Genomic DNA, 6,147 nt, shown 5'->3' on the forward strand with positions numbered 1-6,147 from the left:
ACGAACTGTTAGCCTGTTCATTTTTGCGCATCACCGATTTATTTACATACGTATTCATAATAGTTATTAATACGTTCCTCGTGCTCTTAAATGTTTTATTTCTAAAATGTGAGTTTCTTGAACACACACGAATAAATATATTTCATTTCTTTTATCTTTTCCTTGACAGATCTGCGAAAATATTTGACATAAATATAAAGGGAAATCCCTCATTCAGAGGATTAAAGGTTATGCTAGAATTTAAATTATTTAATATCAGTTGCAGATAAACATACCTATAATATTTTAACATTGAATTTTAGACACATTTAACAAAAATCGTCAACGGTGCCATACCCAGTAAACGCCACAGGTTATTTAAGCAAATGATCCATGGGCGAAATCAAGCTCAGACTGAACTCACCGATCTCTACATGACGTGTCCTTTAACTCGAACTCAAGTATAAAAACATATTCTCTGTTAGAAATAGAGCCCCACTGGTGTCTTAACTCGTCATTTTTGTATATATAGGCAAAAGATCTGTTGAATGTAGTCAAAGAAATAGTCACAGATATTTTTCGATCCTTTGATGAAACAAATTCAATGAACATCAACTACATGTATAACGTTTTATTCCCTGAGGTTTGTTGTTCATCTAACGCCAAATTCCAAGACGTTTTTTTTGTTGTGAAAGCTATGTGACAGTGAAACTATGATATTTTATATAGGCCTGCATATATTGTATACAAAAAATTGAGCGTTGTCTCCGAAATAACGCTGAAAAAATTTTATAATTGTGCGAGTGGAGTTCAAGACGGTGCAGACTCTGAAAGTGACTAACCTTGTTGTCTACCGAAAAACCTGAAAGCTGTAGTGGATCTTGTAAAAATTTGAGGTGACTTGACAATGTATCATACTGATTTACTCTTATGACTCAATGTCGTCTAAACATACTATTGACGATGAGCTAGCGCTGTTTTTCGTTTAGGTTTACTGAATAAGATTTTCTTTTTTAGCTAAGTTCTACTACTTTATCAAAAAATAATGAATTCTTGTACAGGAAACAAGTATACTTCAATTTTTTCTATAGTTAAAATAAAAGATGCTTTAGTTACAACTACAAGAAGCAGAAAAAAATATGTCAAACAGAGTCAAGTTAACGATTAATTGAACTGGTGACTAAGGGGCTGTTCACATGAGCCCAGCTAACCGGGATTCAGCGAGACGTGAAATGATTTTGAGGTATTGAAAGGAGTAAAAACTTTAAACGCAAAACTTACAACCTTTCTTATAAGTCATGAGACATTCTAGTTGTAATTTTCAAACCTGGCCAAATTATTTGTTTTCATTTTAAAGGTTTTGTGAATTTGCAAATTCCGAACATAGAGAAATTGCTTAAATAGGTTTTTTGTTGTGAAGGAATTAATCTTTTCCATTTGCTAAAATGATTAAACGCTCCGCTGAATCCCGGCTACCCGGGCTCATATGAACAGGCCCTAAGATGGGCCAATTTATAGATATATTTCATATCAAAGTTAGCTATGAATCAAAATAGTTACCTCAAAAACACAAGTAAATCTTTTCACCACCATGCAACGCTATAAACTCCATTAGCTGTTTAGATAACATAACAGTTGTTACATATGTGTTTTGATGGACAAAATGTATTTATTCAAAAAAACCTCCACTTTTTCATCACTGTTATTATCCAGCGTACGTACGTTGGGCGGCTATTACCCATGTATATAAAACATCAATTTTCACCATATACTACATTGTATAACTACCAAAAAGTTACATATGACTGTTCAAAAAGTATTTATTCAACAAAAAGCTTTTTCAACACCTTTATTATCCAGCGTACGTACTTTGGGCGGCTATTACCCACGTATATAAAACATCAATTTTCACCATATACTACATTGTATAACTATCAAAAAGTTATATATGACTGTTCAAAAAGTATTTATTCAACAAAAAGTTTTTTTCAACACCTTTATTATCCAGCGTACGTACTTTGGGCGGCTATTACCCACGTATATAAAACATCAATTTTCACCATATACTACATTGTATAACTATCAAAAAGTTACATATGACTGTTCAAAAAGTATTTATTTAACAAAAAGTTTTTTTCAACACTTTTATTATCCAGCGAACGTACGTTGGGCGGTTATTACCCATGTATATAAAACATCAATTTTCACCGTATACTACATTGTATAACTACCAAAAAGTTACATATGACTGTTCAAAAAGTATTTATTCAACAAAAAGTTTTTTTCAACACTTTTATCATCCAGCGAACGTACGTTGGGCGGCTATTACCCATGTATATAAAACATCAATTTTCACCATATACTACATTGTATAACTACCAAAAAGTTACATATGACTGTTCAAAAAGTATTTATTCAACAAAAAGTTTTTTTCAACACTTTTATTATCCAGCGTACGTACGTTGGGCGGCTATTACCCATGTATATAAAACATCAATTTTCACCATATACTACATTGTATAACTACCAAAAAGTTGCATACGACAGTTCAACAAGTATTTATTGAACAATAACCTTTTTTCAAAGCATTTATAAGCATACGTACGTTGGGCGGCTATTATACATGATTTCTTAACACCTTTTCAAGTGTCCTTTACGTAAATTGATTTTCTAATAAAAGGATTTTCAAGAGCTTTAAATGCCTGCACAAACCTGTTATACATCATCGCTGGTGCTTTTAGAGGTAGTTACTAATATTACACAACCTTGGCGTTTCTGCTTCCGTTGGCATACGGTTTTTTTGGCTTCCAATGAATCGAAATAATAATTAATAGATTTTTGAAAAACTTCACCATTTAGCAACTCAAAAACATTCAATTCTCTTCAGCTTTATATGAAATAATACTGAGTAGATTTCGTTTTAATTTTGTGATTAATAAGCACTTTTTAAGTGCTTTCTTTGATTTTGATTTCGTAACAACTTTTCAAGTGCCCTTTAAGTAAATTAATTTTCTAATTAAAGGATTTTCAAGAGCTTGAAGTGACTGCACAAACCTGTTATACATCATCGCTGGTGCTTTCATAGTCGTGTGTAAAAATATCGCTTTACCATATTCAACATCAAGTACGTTTTCATGGTTAATAAAACTATTCAAAAAGTCAGTAATCTTGCCGTGCTGCTGAAAGTAGTGACTCCACGTATTTTCCATTTCTTACTTCAATAAGATTTGCTCTTCCTTGGATCTGTCAAGCAAATGGCATAAATCTATAGCCTTCCGTTTAACAGTAAATGGAACTGAACAATCTTCATCAGTAGGTGCAGCTAGATATTCACACCAAAAATCATTGTCAGCATCGAATGTTAATGCGGTATGTAAATGATTAGAATGTGATTCTTTTGCCTCGTTATAAGCTGCGATATCTTTATTGACATCCTTTGTTACTCGAGTAATTTGCTTCGAAAGTCTGGATGCCAACGCTTGACCATCTGAAAAACAGAACAAACATACAGAAACATTTACAAACATACAGAGAACATTACAAAGAAGGCAACATGTAAAGTAATTTACAAACATTGCAAGTGGTATGGAACAATTATGAGATACGTATAGTTACCACAGTATTTAGACTTAAGATTTAGGAGAAACCATCTTTCAACAACATTTTTTCTCACTGGAGACAAAACACATTTTTCTTTCCTAGACGCAACCTCGCGTTTTGCATTTTCGTACTCTGAGTCAGTATTTTGCCAGCGTGCAGAAATTGAGTTTTCCCTTTCCATGATCTTCAACTGCTCGTCAATTCTAAACACTAAATACCAAATCACATTTAATATAAACGACAACGTTTTTGAAAATAGACATGTTTTGACATCTCATGATGCCATCTTCAGTATGAGTGAAATGATAGGTGGTACAGGGTTTATATAAAAGTAATATGATACATAAATTACAACAATAAAAAGGAAATAAGATAAATTAATGAGGAGCGTCCGAGCGTATTATAAACTAAATATTTGTATTGAATTTAAAAACTTGGACATTGAGGTCAGGGTTAGTTTTGTTAATGTGAAGTGCTTCTTTGATTTTAAGGGTGAATGAGGTGTCGGCAGTGTCGATGATTTTGAAACAAGAGGGTGAATAGTTGGTTTTGCATGAGTGAGATTTAAGAAGGTGTCAGTAGATATGAGAGTTTTTGTCTGTTGTGGTATGTTCCCTGATTCTGGTGGATAAATGGCGCGAAGTTTCGCCAATGTATCGGGAATTACATCCCGCGCAATTGAATTCATATACCACCATAGATTTAAAGACACAATCCCTGATTCATTTAAATCTATGGTGGTATATGAATTCAATTGAATAATTCCGATACATTAACGAAACTTCGCGCCAATCCACCAAATCTACAACTCATTCTTTGAGTCACCTGATTTTTTCAGGTTCCTGAGACGATTGCTTAAATTGTCCAGCAAAGTGCGAAGATCATATCTTCATTTAATTTCAAACACCGCACTGCATAAAACATTCATGCTTTCATGTGAGTCGTAAATAGTTCATATCCAAAATCAGAGTCAAATATAATCTCACAACAAATACAAACATATACTCACACGGAAAGCACCTGCATAACTTTTCAATATCTGATTTTGCAGTTTCTTCCACTTCAACAGCTCGCTTCATCATTGCCATCAGCAAATTGCCTCAAAAAACAAAATTTAATTCATACCTTTTGTTACATAATATGATGACATGTTAGCTATGTATATGTTCAAACAAAGAAAGAAAAACTAGCTATACCTAAATTAATCTTAGTTTTCTTTCCATGATGTAAAAGAGCATCACTGAGTACATTAACTCTGTAACTTGGACGCATTTCTTTAGTCATTCTGTTAAATTTGCGAATGTAAGACCACAATCTCTCCAACATCTCACCGTCAGTTAGGCCAAATCCTTCTTTACGACGGGGACTAAATTTAACCTTTTACAAGAAAGATTTAGTAAACAATTATTGAATTTTTATCATTTTATCATCTACAATACCATTAGTTATGACAGCATAGGTATCACAATCTGCTAATATGTATGAAAAATAAAATCAATAACAACTAACTTGGCATCGTCCAACATACACATAGCAGTAAAAAATTGGAATTGAAAATTGAAAAATGTCAACAATCGGATCCTCCAAATTCTTTTTGTAAAAAACAAAATAAAGAAAAACATGTGAAAGACTACCTTTTCAAAGAAAAAAAGTGTTGAGGGGAAGTTACTGACTAAGGAAACAGGTAACAAAGCAACTATTGTCAATTGAATATTACCTGTAAGTGTTTCACCAACATGCATGCAACATCATACAATATGTTTATTTTGAGTGCAGGATTATCAGCATTATCTTTCTCTAATTCTTGGAGAACATAAACTGCATCGCTCAATCTATAAAATATGTAGAATATTTTTTAAATAATGAAACCACATGTATGAAAAATGCTTCAGCACTTGCACAAAGCATTAAAAGTAGCAAACCAGCTGAAAAAAATACATTTACACCATCAAATGCATGCATCCTAACCACCTCTTTCAAACCAAGAACATTTAGGTAAAAATAGACGAAAATGTGTGTAACAACCTCTCTCCATGTTTCAAATTTAAGAATTTTTTAGGAAACTCATGTCGATAGCCTTGCCCAAAGATTGCTGTTTCATCAAGAGCTCTGTAGCGATTCATAGATCAAACAGCAGTCCCAGCAAGAAAATATTGACATTCCTATAAGTATCAATATGTAATAAACAAAAAGTATACAAGAGCTTTATTTCCTAAAGCCCATGGCAAAAATTTATTGAAAATAAAAACTATGTGGTAAAGAATGTAAAAAAGTGAAATCTATTCAAAGCACTGTGACTTCCATGCCTTCATCTTGAATTTTTATTAGAATAAAGTATATTAAAGCTACATTGACCTTGTTTGATGTAAGTGTGGTATAAATGGCAACAAATTGATCAACGTGTTTCTGATCATGGAACATCAGTTGTCCAAATAGAGGTTTTCCAAGACACTGCCCAGCTTTTTTCCTTCGTCCAATAAATAGAGCATCAAGAGACTCAAAGATCACACCATCAGTCCTCAATAAAATGACGAAGGATCAATGATGCAAAATGATGCAGTCAAAAAG

The 6,147-nt window shown here is 32.8% G+C and overlaps 2 long non-coding RNA genes across 3 annotated transcripts; one reads left to right on the forward strand and one right to left on the reverse strand.

Annotated features, from left to right (window-relative positions):
• Positions 1-244: 244 nt before the first annotated feature.
• Positions 245-3,142, forward strand: LOC124448873. The gene is made up of 4 exons (XR_006949292.1): positions 245-440; positions 512-622; positions 709-875; positions 3,002-3,142. It is a non-coding gene; the product is annotated as an uncharacterized LOC124448873 (long non-coding RNA).
• A 242-nt stretch (positions 3,143-3,384) lies between these two features.
• Positions 3,385-3,780, reverse strand: LOC124448889. Of its 2 annotated transcripts, none has more exons than XR_006949310.1 (2): positions 3,711-3,780; positions 3,385-3,466 (listed from the first exon to the last, which is right to left on the reverse strand). It is a non-coding gene; the product is annotated as an uncharacterized LOC124448889 (long non-coding RNA). The 2 variants fall into 2 exon arrangements; XR_006949311.1 differs by lacking the exon at positions 3,711-3,780 and adding an exon at positions 3,595-3,645.
• Positions 3,781-6,147: the final 2,367 nt, after the last annotated feature.

Source organism: Xenia sp. Carnegie-2017, unplaced genomic scaffold, assembly GCF_021976095.1.
Source record: "Xenia sp. Carnegie-2017 unplaced genomic scaffold, XeniaSp_v1 HiC_scaffold_23, whole genome shotgun sequence".
Lineage (NCBI taxonomy): Eukaryota > Metazoa > Cnidaria > Anthozoa > Malacalcyonacea > Xeniidae > Xenia > Xenia sp. Carnegie-2017.